Source organism: Diabrotica undecimpunctata, chromosome 2 (genome assembly GCF_040954645.1).
Source record: "Diabrotica undecimpunctata isolate CICGRU chromosome 2, icDiaUnde3, whole genome shotgun sequence".
NCBI classification, from domain to species: Eukaryota; Metazoa; Arthropoda; class Insecta; order Coleoptera; family Chrysomelidae; genus Diabrotica; species Diabrotica undecimpunctata.
In genome coordinates this window covers 161828672-161849253 of record NC_092804.1, presented here as the reverse complement: position 1 = coordinate 161849253, position 20582 = coordinate 161828672, and the positions used below count along the sequence as shown (strand labels likewise).

The 20582-nt window shown below is 34.8% G+C and overlaps 1 protein-coding gene across 6 annotated transcripts in view; it reads right to left on the bottom strand.

Moving 5' to 3' along the window:
• The window catches only part of LOC140435149 (protein fem-1 homolog CG6966), a 239290-nt gene that overhangs the window by 35980 nt on the left and 182728 nt on the right, over positions 1–20582 (bottom strand). The window contains exon 1 of one of the 6 annotated variants that reach the window (XM_072523894.1): positions 11897–12035. The exons of 3 other annotated variants lie outside the window; for them this stretch is intronic. The gene's annotated coding sequence lies outside the window, so the exon portion shown is untranslated. 2 more of the 6 variants (XM_072523893.1, XM_072523895.1) reach the window with 2 other exon arrangements.

Below are 20582 nucleotides of genomic sequence, written 5' to 3'. Positions count from 1 at the left end.
CAGCTTGTTCGTATGATTTTTAGAATGTCGGTGTAATTTTCGTCTCTGACGACCGGAGTATTTGTTTTTTGACAGTTTGTCATTTTTGTGGCCGAAAAGAAAGTATTTATTAAGGTGATCTGGATAAATCGAAAATTTTCCTTTTATTTATAAACTAATGCTTGTTAAATTAATTGTATTCCTTTTTTGTGATCGTATTCCTTTTGTGTGTAATAAATATTGCAACGGAAATGTTGCAAGAATTTTTTTGCTTATGCAGAGCCTAGAAAAATCTTGCATTGGTGAGTTAAGTTGTCCATGGATAAAAACAATTTAAAATGCAGTGTAATTTGTCTGCGCTCAGTTGCTTGCATAAATGTAAAAAATGTTACCGAAGCAGAAGATTTAGAAGATATAGAAGAACATGTTGAAGTTGGCAATGATGATAGCAAAACTCACAAAGAAATAAATTAAATAGAGACATTTTCTATTATGATTAAAAGCTAAACATGTTGAATCTTATTTTATAAAGTAGAATATTTTTTTAAAATGTTATAAATAAATTTTGTTTATTTTTTTGTCTCACCAAAAAATAGGTTTTTTTTTATTTTAAGTAAACAATTAAATAACACAGCGGCAGAATGAAAAAATAAATTGGTTTCAAATAAAAAAGAAACTTTTTATTTGTTTAAAAAATGTTATAAGCAGGTTCCCGTGGTAAACTTACTGTAAACTTTTTACTGTAACATGGCAGTATCATATCAATTAAAGCAAGATTCAGCTTGTGGGTCAGATTTAATCAATGTATTTCGCATTTTAAATCGTTTATATAATAATATAGGCAGACATTTCTGACAGTTCCGATTTGAAAACAGCTTTTAACTTGTAAATTTTCGATTTCTTAAGATTTGTTTATGAGACTCGATTTAAGTTTGACGTGTGACATTCTTTCTGCACTGACCACGTTTGTTTTCTTAAGTATGATGCAATTTGAGGCAGTAATAATGAGGTATAATTATTGAATGATGATCACCTAAAAAATTGCCCACAGAACCCATACTTCTTCCCTCTTCCAACAAAGTTACTACTATTGCATTCCGCATTGCTTAAACGACGGTTTATGTTTTTAGCAAATAGATTAATTTGGTTGATCTTTCGAACTAACCTTTGTTACAACAAGAAGATAATCATTTAAACAACAAATTTAAACGAAACACGCACCAATCTAAAATGACATGAACAAAGTAATTATTGTTTTTTTTTACCTAATAATTGACATGCACGGTAGTCTAAATAATTTAAAACTGACAAAAATATCTACTTGACATATACCACTTATGATTTCTTTCAGTAAATATTTCTCTTCAACAATCAAAATAAATTGGAAAATGTAAGTGATATGAACATTTTGAACAGGAGTAGTTGCAGACTATTCAAAAATAAAACTGATCCAACATAAAGACAATGGAATCAACAAATATTTAAAGAACACAACGAACAAATGAATATGCCAATCAGGAATCAAAATGGCACTTGGGCTAAAACTGACATAGATAAAGCACATACTTTTGCAAATCATCTATGTGAGGTATATCAACCGCATCAGAGGGAAGTCTCAGTTGAAGAAGAGGTAGCTATTCATGAAGTCAATAATGCACCATATTAAATGTCTCCGCCTATTAAATCTGCTAAGAAATCTGAAATCAAAGAAATAATTGATAATCTGGAAATTAAAAAGTCATGATATGATTTAATATTTAGTTTAGTACTAAAACATCTACCCAACGAAGGTGTAAGATTAATTACCTATATATTTAATTCATTATTAAAAACAGGTTATTTTCCACGCCAATGGAAAGTTGCTCAAATTATTCTTATTCCAAAACCTAATAAGGATCACACGGAAGTATCTTCATATCGCCCAATTAGCTTGTTGCCTATTATATCCAAAGTATTTGAACGGCTTTTTTGGAGAAGACTGGAGAGTATTTTATATGACAGTAATGTTTTACCGAATTATCAGTTTGGGTTTAGGAAACAACATGGTACTATCGAGCAAATTCATACTGTACTGCTGCATTTCTAGATGTCTCTCAAGCATTCGACAAAGTTTGGCATCTATGTCTTATCTTCAAAATCAATCCATATTTCCTCATCCCATAAGTTCACTTTTAAGATCCTACCTGACAGATCGATTCTTTCACGTCAAAAGAGGTGGGGAAATCAATAACCTGTTTCCAATATGTTCCGGAGTTCCACAAGGAAGCATACTAAGACCCACTCTCTACTTAAACAACAATCGCTACATATGCCAATGACACAGTTCCATCCATCCATCCAATGGCGCTACAGCCCAAATCGGGCCTTGGCCTCCTTCAACAGGCTTCTCCAACCATCTCTATTTACCGCTGTTCTTTTCCATGAACGCGTTCCCAGGCAGTTCCTGGCATCCTCATCGACTTCATCTTCCCATCTCTTTTTAGGTCTTCCAACAGGTCTTTTTCTCTGCATTCTTGCATTTAATAATTTTCTGGGGATTCTATTCTCATGCATGCGGACCACGTGCCCTGCCCATCGTAATCTCTGCAGTTTAGTATGTTGTGCTAGAGGTGGTTCGCTATATTGCTCGTATATTTCTCTATTGTACCTAATTCGCCAGTTGTTGTTTTCACTTATTGGGCCCAGGATCCTACGTAATATTTTTCTTTCAAACACATCTAATGCATTGGCAGATTTCTGTGTCACCACCCATGTTTCGCAACCATAACTTACTATGGGCCTGATTATTGTTTTATAGACCCGGAGTTTTGTTTTCCGGTGTACGTCTCGCGATTTGAATATGTGGCTCATCGCGAAATAGGCTTTATTTGCCAGCGACCAGATCCATTCCTAGGTATGTGAATCTATTTACATGTTCTATATCGTCAATAAAGTGTTGTTGCACCGGTCTATTTGATCTGGTTTGTATGAGTAGTTTTGTTTTATTTGTATTTATTGCTAGCCCTACTGCTTCTGCACTCTGTTTCAACTCAACGTAGGTTTCTTCCGCTGCATTCATTGTTCTGCTCATTATGTTTATGTCATCTGCGTATGCTGCTAATTGGGTAGACTTGTTTGTAAGTATGTTATTTCCGCTCACCGTCAACCGTCTAATTACATATTCCAGAACAAGATTAAAGAGCGTTGGAGCTAGTCCGTCGCCTTGTTTCAGTCCTTGCGTTATCGTAAACGCATCAGTGATCTGTCCCTGAATACATACCTGTGCTTCTGTTTCTGTCATTGTCATTTGCACTAGTCGTATTAATTTTGATGGTATGCCAAATTCTTTCAGTATATTAGGTAGAATTGTTCTATCTATTGAATCATAGGCTTGTTTAAAATCTACAAAGAGATTGTAAACGTCCATGTCATATTCCCATGCTTTGGCTAGTATTTGTTTAACTGTAAATAGTTGGTCAATGGTAGATCTATTTTGCCTAAACCCTGCTTGATATTCCCCGATGATTTTTTCCGTGAGAGGTTGTAGTCTTCGATTAATGATGTTTGTGAGTATTTTGTATCCCGAACAAAGTAAAGAGATGCCTCTATAATTCTGACACAACAGTTTGTCTCCTTTTTTATGAATAGGGCAGATTATACTTTTCTTCCATTGTTGGGGAATTTCTTCTTCTATCCATATCTCTCGTATTAGCTGGTACATCTGTTGTGTCAAATTCCTTCCTCCTTGCTTGAGTAGTTCTGCCGGTATTTTATCTATTCCCGGTGCTTTATGGCTTTTTTGTATGTGGATTGCCGTTTGGACCTCCTCTAGCGTTGGGGGTCTAGTTAATTCATTTTCTTCTCCATCTTTCCCCAGTTCTTGTTGTTGTACCTCCTGTCGTGCCTGCTGCTGCCACTGTTGTTGTAATGGTAGTTGTGTCCCTTTGTTTAGTAATTCCTTAAAATATGTCATCCAGGTTCTCTTAATTTCGTCCATATCGCTAATGATTTCACCTTTCTTATTTTTGCAGAGGCTAGTCCTCGGTTTGTATCCTTGTCTTAGATGTTTGATAAATTGGTATGCGCTACGTGTTTCGTTTTCCTTAAACTCTCTCTCTATGTTTAGTATCCGTTGGTTTTCATACTTTCTCTTTTTCTGCCTGCACAGTTTATCTGCTCTTCGTCTTTTGTTCTCATGTTCTGTTTTTCTCTCTCTAGTACGTCTGAGTATGTAATTCTTATGCGCTTCATTTCTTTCCTGTATAGCTTGTTTGCATTCTTCATCGAACCATGTTTCTTCTCTCCGTTGTGTCTTTGTTCCTAAGACTTCTTTCGCTGTGTTGAGTATGATACTGCTTATTGTGTTCCATTGGTTTTCTATTGTGGAGTCTGCTCTGTTTTCTTCTAGTAATTTTTCATCCACTGTTCTCTCAAATCTTTCTTGTACCTCAGAGACTTTTAGGTTGTCTAAGTTTAGTTTTTCTTGTTTTGTATATTTTTCCTTTACCTGTCGACTGATTTTGCATCTAAACCGTGCCTGTACTAGCAGATGGTCTGAGTCACAGCTTGCACCACGTCTGCTTTTTACATCTAATATACTCGTCGCCATTCTTTTTTCAGCCAGTATATGGTCTATTTGATTGATCGTATTTCCGTCAGGTGATATCCAGGTGCCCTTATGTATGTCCCGATGTGGGAAGCATGTCGAACTGATAATCATATTCTTTCCAGCTGCGAAATCTATTAGAAACTGACCATTCTCATTTGTGTCTCTATGCAAACTATGTTTCCCTATTACCCCTGTGTATTCTTCTTCTTTTCCGATCTTGGCGTTTGTGTCGCCTATCACCATTTTCATGTCGTTTCTTGGTATTGAGTCATAGATTCGTTCTAAATCTTGATAAAAGGCTACCTTAGTGTCTTCTTCCTGTTCATTTGTGGGACAGTGTACATTTATAAGGGTTATGTTAAAGAAATGCGTTTTTATCCTAAGCTTGCAGATTCTTTCATTGATGGCTTGAAAGTCTGTTATCAGGTGCTTCATTTTATTATCTACGATAAAGGCTACTCCAAATTCTTTATTTCCTTCATCTTTACCGCTATACAGTATAGTGTGTGTTTTAGTGTCCCGGATACCTTTTCCCAACCATTTAGTCTCTTGTACTGCAGTGATTCCTATTTTATATCTTTTCAGTTCGTGTAGAAGGATCCTCTGTGCTCCTGGTCTATTTAGCGTTCTGACATTCCATGTTCCCAGCGTAAATTCCATATTCCGTTGCCAGAGTCGTCGTCTTGATATCCGTCCATTCCGAGGCCTATCTGAAGGTTTCGTAGTAGTACTTTTTTTACAAGAATAGGTTACTGGCCTATCGCCCAACCCCCTTTTCGGAGGACCATTTCTCCCTTCCTCGTCAGCCCTGACCCTACTTTCCATTGGGGTTGGTTACCCAATCTCCGGTAAGGTTGCTCAGGTTTGCCGGGGTTCACCCGTGTGATTGAGCCACACTTCTTGGAGGTGAGGATAGGAATTGAGTAGGAGTGGCTAGAGGTGTTATCAGGAAGCAACACCTTGTATTGCGCATCACTACTCCTTAGAACAGTTTAAAATCAACACAAATAACGTTTACTTTAAAAAAAGGTGAGGCGCCACCAGTTACTACATTCGACACTCCACTACCAGTTAATACCATCGTTAAATACTTGGGAATTCATTTGGATAGGAAACTTAATTGGGGCATCCACATCTGGAAGAAACGCCTTGAACTCAGCTTAATCTACAGGAAAATGTATTGGTACATGAGTCGAAAATCAAATCTTAGCCTGGAGAACAAACTTCTGATTTATAAATGTATTTTAAAACATACCAAAACTTCAACGATTCCAATCGAAAGTACTACGCCAAATATGCAATGCCCCTTGGTATATTACGAACCACAGATTACACCACGATCTACAGTTACTAACAGTTAGCGAAGCAATATCTGCTGTGAACTCTGCATACAAGACCACACTATCCTGCCATCCAAATCCGTTGGCCAAGGATCTGCTCAACATTTCACACGTAAGAAGATTAAAACGACCAGACCCTTTGGACCTCTAGTGAATCTGGAGACACGGAGCATAGTGCCTAAATGCGGTAAAATAACAAGTTTTTATTCTGGTGCTTTCTAAAACTTTTCTCGATTTTTTTTTAGTCTTCTAATACTCATATGTGTTGTCAGTGTTGATTATTATCTGTATTAAACTTTGTTAAGTTGAAGTTTAAACTAATTGTTAAATCATAGATTAAATCTATAATATTATATGTCTTACCTGGGTGCTCGCCATTGGGCGGCTTCCCACTATTTTATTGTACATAAATCATACATATCGCTTATTGTTTCTAATGAGACAGATTGCAATAAACATTGGATGTTAAAAAAATTATATAAGAAACAAAAGCTATATAAAACTAAACTGCATCCATTGCAGTTTCATTAATTTCAGCTGATGCTCCGTCAACATGAGAAATTAACCGTTTAGCATCAGCCTCAAGCTCCCATGCGATTGGTGGTAGCATTGGTTATCAATTATTGGCAGTTAATTTAGATTAACTGACAGATCTTCACAATATGACAAAACCGTAACTAATATTTTATATAATTTTCTGTTGTGGCTTGGTTATTTTATGCATAGCACAAGACCAAGACAGGACAACAAGAGAAGTTTTGAGAACTGTAATTTGATATACGTTTTCTCAATTTTACATTTGTATCTAATTATTTACGTAAACGATACATCATAGCCCCCAATATCTGTATGGAGTCAAGAACTCAAGGATTGCGATCTTCCTTCGCTCGTCTGTTTGTTTACACAGGCATGAAATGTCTGAAATGCAATGGAATTAGCGAGTTTTTTCGATTTGTTTGGGTTCGAGATCCAAAATAAAATAAATTAATATTTATTTCAGAAGCTGAATCTTGCTTTATTTGAAAGATTATGATACTGCAATATTACAGTAAAAAGTTTACACAAAGATAACCACGGGAACCTGCTTATAACAATTTTGAAAGAAATACAAAATTCCGCGTTCCAAAAACGCTAAAATTGGCTTTTTTTCGGCATTTTTAATTATTTATTTACATTTTATGCTTAAAGTACCAAAGTATTTTTCGAAAAAATCACAAGAAAAACATTCGTCTTAAAATAACCCAAAATATCAACAAAGTTGTTTCATAACGATAAAAATCCATTTTTATAATTTATTTAAAAATTCTTATAAATAAAAAGGTTCCCGTAGAAAACTTTCGGTAAACTTACATAGGATATTGGCATCACAATCTATCTTTTTCGATAAATGCCACACGCCTAATATTTTTATTACTATAATATTGCGATGCAAGACACTGCTCTAACAATATAATAATCGATGCAAGACACTGCTCTAACTTATTAGATTTTAGATCTTTTAGAGGAGCAAACATAGATAGTGATCACTATTTAGTTAAAGCACGATTTAAAGAGAGAATATCCAATTTAAAAAAGGAGATCGGGAAAAGGAGAAAAAAAATCGACATTAATTCGGTTGAAATATTGGGCAAAACCAAGTCAGAAAAAGAAATCATTGGTTTGATCATGAGTGCGAAATGGCCACAAATAGAAAGAATGTAGCATATCAAAAAACCATCGACGCAGGTTGCACACGGAGAAAAAAAGAAGAGTATAGACGTCTTAGAACAGAGGAAAAACGTATCCATCGACGTAAGAAGAGGGAATACTAACAGAACACTCTCAACGAGATACAAGGTTTATTCGATAAAAATGAAACGAGGAAATACTACAAATCGTTAAATAATTACCGTCGAGAATTTAAACCACGATTAAAAATTTGTAAAGACACTAACGGTGAAATTCTACATGATAAAAACTCAGTTCTTAACAGATAGGCACAACATTTCAGCGAACATCTAAATATAAATTATATTGAAGGAGGAAAACATAGACAATCAACAAAATCTACAACGTCAACTACACAGTGAAGACCCAACAAGAGAAGAAGTGTCAAACGACATCCTAAAACTCAAAGACAATAAAGCCCCAGGAATCGATGAAATCTGTTCGGAAATGTATAAAAAAAGGTGGTGATCAATTTTTTGCAGCAATCCATAAACTAATGGTATTTATATGGCAGAATGAATTGGTACCAGAAGAGTGGCTAAAGGGAATAATATGTCCGCTGCATAAAAAGGGTGATCAACTGGAGTGTAAGAACTATAGAGGCATTACTCTGTTAGCATCTGCGTATAAAATCTTCGGAAATGTATTATTTGAAAGACTTAAACATTTTACAAAGGATATTGTTGGTCAATACCAATGCGGATTTACTGCTGGAAAATCAACTACACATCAAATTCAAGCATATAGGCAGATTCTAGAAAAATCATTAGAATATAACATAGATACACACCATCTCTTCGACGACTTCAAAGCAGCCTATGACAGTGTGAAAAGAACTGAACAGGGGGATGCACTGGCGAGTCTCCTCTTTAATATTGCCTTGGAAAAGGCAATCAGAGAATTAAATATTAGAATGAATGGAACTATTTTTAATAGATCGACGCAAATTCTCGCATTCACTGACGATATAGTATAGTGGGTAGAAGTATGAGAGACATGCTGCAGTGTTTTACAAGGCTTGCGGACGCAGCAAGTGAATTAAGCACACAAAAAATAAACAAATACAAATAAAACAAATCGGAATAATATAGTATGCTACTACAAGAATATACCGAAATAAGAGATAATTACAATCACTTATTAACCAAAGAGTCATTATACCTATGTAGATTAGAGCAAAGATTTGAAGTGTTTTACAGGAATTACTAAAGCTATGATACAATGTGTTTTAAATGACTTTAAAAATACCGAATCTTTTACTAGTTACCTGACCTCTAGTTATTACATTTTCCTGTATCTCAGCATTTATTACCAATGATAACTCTCCCTGTATATATTCGAACAAACAACTTACTTCCTTATTGTAATAGATTTTGAAAAAATCACACAACGTCTTTATTTCTTCACTATTCTTTACCCACTCGGAAAATATGAAAACCGAACCGATTGGTAGATACAATAAATTTAATGCGTACAAAGATTGCTGGACTACTAGTAAAAAGTTGGCCTTTTTCCAGAGAGAACGTTAACGAATCATAAGGTAGGTATAATTAAATAACAATTTATTTGAAATAGAAACAACCTCCGAGAAATTACGAAATCGGTAGATTATTTACGAAAACTTTATAGAAGTGTGGTCAGTGACTAAAATAAAATCAAGCCTAGCTAATATGACATTAATGGCAATTCGGTTATCGTACGATATACAATACATAGTACAAAAGACGTCAGTTTGGAAAAAAACTGTAATAGGTCATTAATAACGTAAATATACTAAACTATTCGTAGAAAGCCCCACAAGCTTAGGCATGAAAATGAAGCTAATGGAAGATAAATTACATCGATAATCTCATAATCAACTATTACTCAGTGTAACTTCTATATTGAAAACAGTAAGCAGAGTTTATACAAAAAGAAATGATTTATACTTGACATAATAGCTTAGTTTAATGACTACACATGATGTTCAAGTGAAATATTTTGATAGAAAAGGTTAGTATAGAAACATCGGAAATAATCCTAATTAGAATGGTCTGTAAAAAAATACAAGATGATTGATTGGAGACTCTGTTTATAACATTGCCAAAGAAAAGCAGACCTACTAAATGCAGCGTCTTTAGACTAATCAGTTTGATGAGCCACACACTTAAGATACTTTACGAATTATACAAAACCGAGTATTCCTTCTGTGCGAAAGTTGAATGAGTAATAATCCAGAATGAGTAAACCAGTCGTCAGAGACGAAAATGTCACTGAACTTCAAAAAATCATACGAACAAGCTAAATTTTGCTGAGCATATTAATTTTGGGACACACGGTGTATAGATTCTTGGCAAATCGATTTTTTTGTGTTTTTACCCCCCTACGAGGGAGGTTTTAGGGGGAAGCGCGGGGATAAAAGTGGTAAACTTTTTTGCATCTTTTTTGGGGTCCCAAAATAATATTCTCTGCAAAATTCAGCTTGTTCGTATGATTTTTAGGGATCAACTTAGGGAGGCTTTGGATGACAGACAAGAGGGAGTAAGACTGAAGTAATTAACAATATCAGATACGCTGACGATACAGCTGTTCTTGTAGGAAATTTACAAGATCTCCAGGCATTAGTAAATCTAGTCAATGAAGCAAGTTATGGAGATGCCTTAACATTAACATTTCAACGACAAAGTGGATGGCAGTTCTCTTAATGGAGGGGATACAGAACAAGTAGACCATTTTAAATACCCTGGCAGCTGGTTAAATGTAAATTGTGACTCTGATGAAGAAATAACCAGGATCGAAATATCACGTAGGCTTTTATGACCTGGAAACCAGTTTTATCAGAAGGTTATTCACAAGAAGGTTCTAAATGTTACGTGTGGTCTATCCTATATGGTTGTGAGACATGGACATTAAAACCACAATGTTAAACAAATAAAGAGCATTTGAATTGTGGTGCTATAGCCTAAAAACATCGTGGGTTTCACACACTTCCAATGAAGATGTTGTTAAAATGATGAATTCAGAACTTACATAAACATCTACTTCTATAAACATTTAAGGACCTAAATACTATCTACTTCGTCTTATAATACCAGTAAAAGTGGAGAGAAAGAGATAGATTGGTAAGCAAGCAAGCAATTTAATCGAACCCAGCCTGTGAGACTTGTTCACCATTTAGAATTACGTTCGGGTATAATAATTCATTGGAGAGAGGTGTATTAATTCGTGTGTGAACAGGAATCACTCCACCGCGTTCCAATGTTCCAGAATATCCTTTTCCCCCCTATAGCACTCTGGGTAATAGAACTCCAACGTGGTACCCTAACCGTTTCAAACTCAGGCAAGCGTTAAGCGCTTTAGTCCTGTTTATCCTCTTGTGACTTGTCCGCGAAACTAAAATTGCTTACTTGGGCCATAAGTCTCCGCTCTGCGCTGGCTAGTATTTTTATAATTTTTTTGGTGGCCGAAGCCGTTTTTTGTTTTTTTTACTTTAACCTCATTGTTAGAGCTACGAACTATCCACTTGATGGATTGGTCGAAAGAAGCTTTTATGGTTGCATAATATTAGAGAATGGTGGACTACCATAGTAGAAGAATTATTTCGCACAGCAGCCGATAAAACATTCAGGAAAGTGTAAACATGGCGATGGCTAACGTCTGAATACGGATACTGTACCTAAAGAAGAGAAGAAGGACGCTGCTTCAATACAAAAAAATATCGAAACGAACTGATTTGTACTATCCACGTCTAAAAACATGAAAAGATCATAATAAGGTGATAAAATTCAGGATATAATTTAAAAATCTTAATATTCAGAAGAAGTTTTCACTATAAATGTAAATAGTGTTTGTTGAAGTCGCAATGGTTTGAAACAATGCATTAAACAATAGTAAAAATATAACAAAACGGAGGGAGTTAGTTATAGATTAGTCAAAGATGAATAGAATCAAATTGATGGTATATAATTAATACAGCTTATAAATTTATGTATACAAAATAGATAATAACGAAAGATAATACAAGTGACATGAAGATATGCCGAAATTTACACAAATACTTTACATATAGGGTCTGTAATCAAGAATGATATGTAGAAGCAAACGCCAGCGTAAATTTTGTTAAAATCAATAGCTCTAAAATGAATAATTATCAGTTTTTTATATGCAAATTATTTATGAAAACAAAAACGTTAACATTTACCATTAATTTATTTCACATTGATTACTAATTTTGAAGATATATCATAACTGTTATAATAAACAAATCCTTTTCGTTGTTCTAAGCTTGAAAGGAGGTACAAACCTTATAAAAATTTCACAGACCGCACCACACTCGTTCAAGAACACCACGAAACTAAAAATGATCAAGGAAACAACTAATAACAAACATTATTAAGAGGACAACACTAATACTACATACACATGCTTTGTCCTCATTCCTAATATTATTCTGAGAACGTACACAACAGACAAAGATTGTTTAAACAATGAATAACACGGAATGTTCCTGAAAATTTGTTTGTTAAGTATCATCAAGAAATACCTGTCCAGTTATAATAAAAATAAAAGATTTTTAGGTATAAGAATATCTAAGCGGTGTTTGGTTGCAACTACCTTAATAATTCCAATACGAGGGAAATTCGGAAAGATGTGTTAAAAACATATTTATTATAGTTTGATCTAATGACAAAATTCAATATTTTTAATCAAATAATAATGAGCTAAAAGATTTTTGTATTTAATTTCTTCCTTCGGCTTAAAGATAAACATTAAAGAATATACCATAGTCTCAGCTACAAAAGATATTTATTTCAATAATGTTTTAACAAACATAGGTAGTGAGATAATCAAGTTGAAAGATATATTAAAATAGAAGAAGGGGTACAGTTGAGTCCATGGTTCTTTACCCGTGCGTCATTAAAATCTGCCAAGATGAAACACATACTTTTTATCCAACTTCATTGTCTTTCATGGTTGAAACTAAAGACAGACCGCCTGTTATTAAGTAAAGACACATGTGATTTTTATTAACGCTCTAGACCCAGTACATCGAAAAGAGATAGGTACAGAAAAGACGTTTGGGAACGTTTTCAGATTTTAAGTAAAATTTGTGACGTTTCTTGTGGCTATCAGTTTGTTGGATTTTATGCTTTTTTTGCATTTAGAAGTAATTAATTTTGTATTGGAGTTATATAGTATATTTATATAGTATAACCGCGAACCAAAACAGACTAAGGTACGGCAACCGTAACAAAAGAGTCTCTGGTCCTCCAGGTTGGGGGTTGGGCTAGAGACTGACAACCTCTTCCTGTAAAAAAACATATGTTACGGAACATCAGGAACTATTAGCTGGATGGAACTCACGACGACGACTCTGCAAACGAAAAATGAAATTGAGATTAGGAACATGGAATACCCGAACCCTGTACCGAACTGAAGCACTCACATCTTTACTAGACATAGTGAACAAAAATACAAAGTAGATGTTTTAGCACTATAGGAAATGCGGTGGACGGGAACTGGCACTCATGACAAGAAAACCCATTCCATATATATTATAGCTGCAATGACAGCCAACACATAGATGGGTGGGATTTATTGTAAATCGAAGAACAAAAGGCCTTATTATTGACTTTAAAGCCTACAGTCAAAGAATGTGCTATTTGCGCTTAAAAGGGAAATTCTTTAATTACAGTGTGATTAATGCACATGCCCCAACTGATGACAAACGAGAGGAAATAAAAGAACAGTTCTTAGAAGATCTATGTGATATGAATGCAAGAATAGGACGAGAGCGAGTTTTCATGCCCACGATAGGAAAGCATAGCCTACACAACATCGATAGCGATAATGGATTACGACTAATAAACTTAACAGCAGGACTCAATATGACTGCTAGCAGTCGCTATAGCCGCTAGCACTTATTTTAAATACAAGAACATACACAAGGTAACCTGGACCTCTCCTGATGGAAGAACAACGAGTCATATTGATCACATCTTAATAGATTCAAGGCATAGAACAGACGTAATAAACTGCAGAAGATATAGAGGCGCAAACATAGACTCAGATCATTGTCTAGTGATCTCCATATTGAAGGCTAGAATTTCAAACACAAGTAAAGAAAATAAAATAGATATCAGCAACAGGCTAAGGAATCAAAATGTGAATGAAGAAGGCCGGACAGGTATAGACTCCTAATGGACCAGAACAAAGGAAGACATTGAAGCAGCAGCGAAAGATGAAATAGGAACAGAAACTTGTGCGCGTAAAAATCATTGGTTTGACGATGAATGCAATAATGCAAAAAAAGAAAAAAATGAAGCCTACAGAAAGATGCTTACCCGAAGAACTAGAACAACTGTAGAGAATTACGAGACAAAGAGAAGAGAAGAAAAGAGGATACACAAAAGAAAAAAACGAAACCACCTAAATGAGGAACTTAAATATATAGAAAACCTCAACAGAGAGAAAGAATTCAGAGCATTCTATAAGAAAGTTAACATCAACAGAAAAGAATTCAAGGCAACCACAAGACAATGCAGAAGTCAGAATAGCGACCTATTAACAACAAGGATAGATGTATTGAATCGATGGGTGGAATATTTTAACCAGGTACTTAATATGGAGGGAAAAGAAGAAAACCTGGAAGACAAAAGAGATGAGATAAACAGAGCATACGAGAGGGAAGAGAAACCACCAAAGATTCTTGAAGTTAAAGATGCAGTTAAAAAACTAGCCAAAAACAAATCATTCAAGGGCAAGATTAAATTAATAAAACTGTGCTCGGTATCTGGGCAAGATTAAATTAATAAAACTGTGCTCGATATCTGCCTTTTATTTGATCAAATTACAGCAGCTTATAAAAGAAATATGGACACAGAAATCCCTCCCCAATGATTGGAATAATTTAATACTTTGCACCGTACACAAAAAAGGAGATGTCTTTGAATGCTCAAACCATAGATGAATTACGCTTCTAAATCCAGCGTATAAAATATTTTCCACAGTACTATGTCGCCGTATGGCACTATATGCAGAACGGATAGTAGGAAAATATCAGGCTGGTTTAAGAGGTGGTAAATCGACAATTCATCCAATTGCAACCCTGAAACAAAGTTAAAAAAAAACACTGGAATATGGTATTGATAATTATCACATATTTATAGAATACAAAGCAGCCTACGACTCTGTGAATAGAACAGAAATGTTAAAAGCAATGAAAGAGCTGGGATTACCAGATCAGTTGGTAAATTTAGCAAAACTAACTCTTGAAAAAGTTGAATGCAGAGTTCGAATTCAGGGGGAACTGTCTAAAAACCTTTGAAAACAAATAACCGGCTACGCCAGGGAGACCCTCTCTCCTGTATACTGTTCAATATGGCTATGGAAAAAGAAATACGTATGTTACAAATCACAACCACTGGTTTAATAACCACTATGCTGATGATATCAATATTGTTGGGAGAACGGAAAACGTTGTACGAGAGGCGTATGTAGCATTAAAAGAATCAGCAATAACAAAATGGGTTTATTAATAAACACCAACAAAACGAACTATATGAAAATAAGCGCAACCACAAATCCTACGACCACTTGTTATAGAAAACGACGTCATCGAAGCAGTGGACGAATTTGTGTGCCTGGGAGCGCTCCTTAAACACTGAAAATAATCCTACCGCAGAGATAAACCGCAGAATTTGCACGGCCAACAGATGCTATTTTGGGCTCAATCTCCTCCTTAAATCCACAATTATATCGAGAAATACACAAATAAAACTCTACAAAATAATAATACGCCCAGTCCTAACATATGGTTCAGAGACCTGGACTCTAACAAAAAATAAAGAAAACATGTTAGGATGTTTCGAAAGAAAAGTACTAAGGCGAATCTATGGAGCAGTGAATGACAATAGAGTGTGGAAAAGACGACACAACTTTGAACTTTATAGAATATACCAGAAACTTGATATCGTAAAACATATTAAGATAGGACGTCTGAGGTGGATAGGGCATGTAATGACATCGGTGATAACATCGATGAAGACATCAGAAATATGGGAATACGTGCTTGGCGGAGGAAGGCGATGGATAGGGACGACTGGAGAGAAATTCTGGAGGAGCCTAGGACACACGCAGGTTTGTAAAGCCAGAATGATGATGATTGTATATTTAATTATATGTATTTTTTAAATTATTTATTTATTAGTCACTAATAATATTAAAAGAATTTATTAAGCTACTTCAACTGCAGCTGAAATTCTGCACCAAAATTTTAAAAGCAAAATTAACATTTTACATTCGATTTATTTGATAACGCCAAATTTTATAATATAATCCGTGATCGAAGCAGTAGCCACTTTCTATCACTTGCTGTTGAGGGGAGTAAATTTCCGGCTTATTTCGTCTGCTTTAAATCATGACGCACGGGTAAAGAACCATGGACTCAACTGTATATTGGGTATTGGAAGCAGTAAGTCAAGATAAAGGGTAATGCATATAATCTGTAGAGGAAGGCAATTGTATAATTTCCAATAAAAGGTCTTGTCTAGAGGAACCTAAAACAGTTTTGCGCAAAAATTATAACCCGAGCTTTTAAAAAGACGATAATTACTTCAAGCGTTAAAAAAGTAATAACACCATACCATTTGTTGATTTGATGTTTAGATTTGGTGCTCTAGCTTAGAAAATATATTTAAAGTCTACCGTTACCACTAAAATAAACAATAAAAATGTTGTCACCAATTTACAGATAATGGGAAAGGTTATCTTTAAACCGTTGTATATTTTGCAGCACGAGTTCTGGCAGGTCCTCCAGTGTATTTGGTGGAGTGATAAAAACTGTGATGTTTGTGGATTCCGCCAAAAATCGAAGAGAACACTCAATTGAACCTCTTCGTCCTATACGACGAAGTATAGTTTTTCTTTCACAAAATTGCAAGCATGGATTAAAGTGATCTTCAATTAGTTCCTTAAATAATGTTTTATGGGTCAAAATTGTTCTTTTTTACCATTCTTTCAATACGAATGACGATCGCTGTACTAAAGATATTGTCCATGGTGCTTATCCAACGCAAGGTTAGATAATGTGAGCTGGTCACGTACAGGGAGCGAGGAAGGAAAGAACCACAAAGAAAGTGTTTCTGAGTGGCCCAGAAGAAAAAAGGAGTAGAGGAAGAGTCCGACTCAGATAGATAGACGGTGTTCAGAATGACCTAAGGAGATTGGGAATCTGACGGTCGCGGCAGCCAAAAAAAGGGAAGAATGTGGTACAAATTTGAATTTAGTATTGCCAAGTAGGAAATCTTAGGATTTCTAATTTTGTTAAAAGAAAGATCTTTAATATTCATTTTCCTTTGCTTTGACACAAAACCTTTATCTAATATTGTTTTTTTTGTATCAATTTCCCGGAAACAAACAGGTCTGATGTACATTCTGAATTTGTGACGAAAGAACTCTTGGTAAATCCCGTATTCACATGAAAAGCGTAAACAATTTCGACAAACACAAACAGACGCCAGCAACTAATAAATATTTTAATATGAACGGAGGGACGTGTGCCAGAAAACCACTAGATTTTTAAAAGAATTTTGGCAATCATACAACATTTGAATATGCAAAGCACACCGGTTAATCGTGGTACATGTTAAATGTTTTACTTGGGAAAAACGGTGTTGACGAAATACGTAGGTAGGGACAGAAAACCTTAGATGATTGAAATTGTCAGAGCCATAATTTTTTCAATGCCATAAATAGAATTGTACCGCTCTTATGAATTTAGTTTAAGATATACAGTTTAAAATTGAGAATTGGTCAAAGAATTCAAAATAGAAAAAAATTTAAAAAAACAACAAAAAGGTGGCTTAACCATCGTGTTAATGATGGTGTTTAACAGATGGATAGTGTTAAATCAGTGACTTGTTTTCAACTAACTTTTGACCTGCGAATCTAAAAACAATCGCGAATTTTGTCTATAACGTCCACTTTTTAAGATACAAGATACTCCCAAAAGTCATACAAATTGTGTATATAATGGAAAAAAAGTAACAACTTGTACCAACAAAGTAAAAACCAAATGTCCGGTTGATAAAAGCTTGTACTTAAAGTTAAATTGTGTTAATACAAATAACTGTTTAAGTAACGAACGGTAATTATATATTAGAACAAAAAATTTCGGTTACAGCTTTTCCTGGAGTGTTGAATCTAAGAACATTATCCCTTGATGCTCCAACAATAGTCAGCTATCATTATATACATCCCATCTATCTTCATGCCGTCCCTCCATGACCTTCAAATCTTGATGGAAGCACTCATTCTACTATTCACTGACCGCAGTTTTGATGCTCATGTTTCAACCTAGCAGTTTGAAGCTCTCCAAGAGTTGCTGGACAATTTCAGCGTAATTATGCGTTTGTCTATTTCCAAGAAAGTCACTAGCAATGTTTTTGAAAGGCAACCAAGCATTCTTTTCAATTTCTGACATCATTCCGATAAAATATTTATCTTTAAAAAGCTGCCCAGTCTCTGGACTATCAAAAACACCGGCTTTTATTTAGGAAATGCCGAAAATGAGATACTTGAAACAGTCTCCTTTAATTGGCAACGTTTTAACGAATTGTTTTATGAGACCCAATTTTATATTTCTCTTTCTATCAACAAGTGGTTTATGTACAATATTTGGATCACCAGGTTTCAAGTCAGGTCTCTCCATATTGCTGTCCAAGCAGAAAGCAGATAGTCGACACAAATGATCCATTGGTGCATGTGATATTGTAACAGATCAATAACTCTCTTTATGTCTTCAAATTTTTAACTCGAACTGGGACTCAACCAAATAATTTTCCACTGTGGGGAAGAACTAACACACTTCAAGCTCCGCTTTGAGCTATTAATACAGTCGCAATTACGTTGCTTTATAGGCTGAAATTCCCAAATCTTCCATTAATCCATGCACATTATGGCAATACAAAAATCCATCATCAGTTCAAAAGTATTGTAGAAACGCAATTTTTCTTGATCGAAAATAGGATACCTTAGCTCCCTTTTTAAGCAAGTTTTTCTAGAGCAGTCTTAATGGTAAGATCTATGAAGTGTTTTATGAACATAGCGCCAAATATGTTTTCTATGCAGGATCTACCTTGTCTAGAAATAGTTTCTTCTTCTGCGTGCTGGGATTCTTGTTTCATTCATTTTTAGGATATCTGCCTATCTTGTTCTTGCATTCAGCGTCTTCTTTGGAGGTTGCGAACAAACGAATGAAGTAGTCTTGAAAATTTAGAAAATTGTTCAAATACTTCTTGCCAGAATATGTCTTGCATTATTTTCTGAGAATGCGTACTCATAAGGATTGTTTTTCTTTCTTCTATAATTTGAGAAGGTTGAGTTTCATGATTATGTTTTAATAAATTAAAACTGGAGTATGAGAGAAGATACCTTTCACCATAATTTGGAGTTTATAAGTTGGTCTGCTAACATTCCACGGGACGGAATATCTGCCGGGTTGTCTGAAGATTTGACATATCTCCATTGAAAATTTTTTGACAGCATTTGAATTTTAGAAACTATTAGAAACAAATGTTGTCCAACGAGAAGGGTGAGATCTGATTCAACACAAAGCAATTTATGAATCCAGACCACAAGACTGGTTTTCAACTGGTAGGGATACAGTTTTAATTGGGATTACTCTAGATTTAGATGTGAGTAAAATAGATTAGACAGAGTTGTCACTATATACGGTTCTTAGATAAACACAGAGAGCATATGCTTTGATACTACTGTCAGCGAAACAAAGTAATTTTATGTTGGAAATATTCCAACAAATGTGTTGACTATTTAATAAATGCAGTAAAGACATTAAATTTTCGTAAAATTTAAGGTGTTTTGTTCTATAGATCTTAATTTTATGTTTGCGGGATATGGACTATAAAAACAACACAGCGTCACAAAAAAAAAACAAAAAACTGCGACTTTCATCCCTTATAACTACCCTCGTCCTCCAGTCAGCTGTCCGCACGTGCGGGAAAGTCATGTACACGACTAATCCAACATACCGCCGTATAATCTGTCCGTATTCTTGATTACGACAAAATTCGGCTCCAGCTCTTAGTCTATAAGCCTTAACGAGAAACAAATCACTGATCAAATCGCTTTTTAACATGCAGCATGCTTCTAATAATGAATGTTGGTTAGTGGTGAGCTAGAAAAAAATGTTGGAAGAAGAAGCGTCCAGTTTTGCTACGACAAATCTTGTCTCTATCGTTCTTAAATATTCTTGTTGTGAATTTACTCCATCTCTTAGTTTTCTTTTCTAAATCTCTAATAATATCTGTACATAGTATCTATAAAAAGTATTTTCGTAATAATTCACAATATGATCTAGAAAATAGTTTTTAAAATTAATTAAAGTTCATCAAACATCAATAAAATAAGTGAATCTTGTCTTTGGCCTGTAGTGCGGCCCTGCATTGGTAAAATCACAGAGCTCTAGGGCAAACCGTGAAGCAAATTTGGTAATGGTTCACCCTGACCCCATTAACTTGAAATTCGTCAAACAATACGATATCGTTCAGTCAGTGAACTGGAAATAACTAATTAATATCGTCATGTGAATATTCTAATCGCGACTATTACAAAATACATATTCGGAACCATTATGCAACTCATGCATACATATTTAAAGGTAACGATCCAAATAACATTGAACGTAGAGGAGTGTCGCAATCAATATTTATGTCTACCGAAGATATTATTTTGGGATCAAACTTGTAAAAGATTAATATATTCAGTAACCACTTTATTTTCCTACATAAATACATTTATTATGATAGGTCTGGAGAGCGCAAATCTTATATAAATGGAGCACTGTTATCGATAAATTGGGGACTGAATAACGATCAAAATAAATTGAGTTACATGTAAAAAAAGATGATAAAAGCCATCGCAAATAAGTTATAATTCCTGCTAAGTGCCCCGATAATCATATTAGTTCA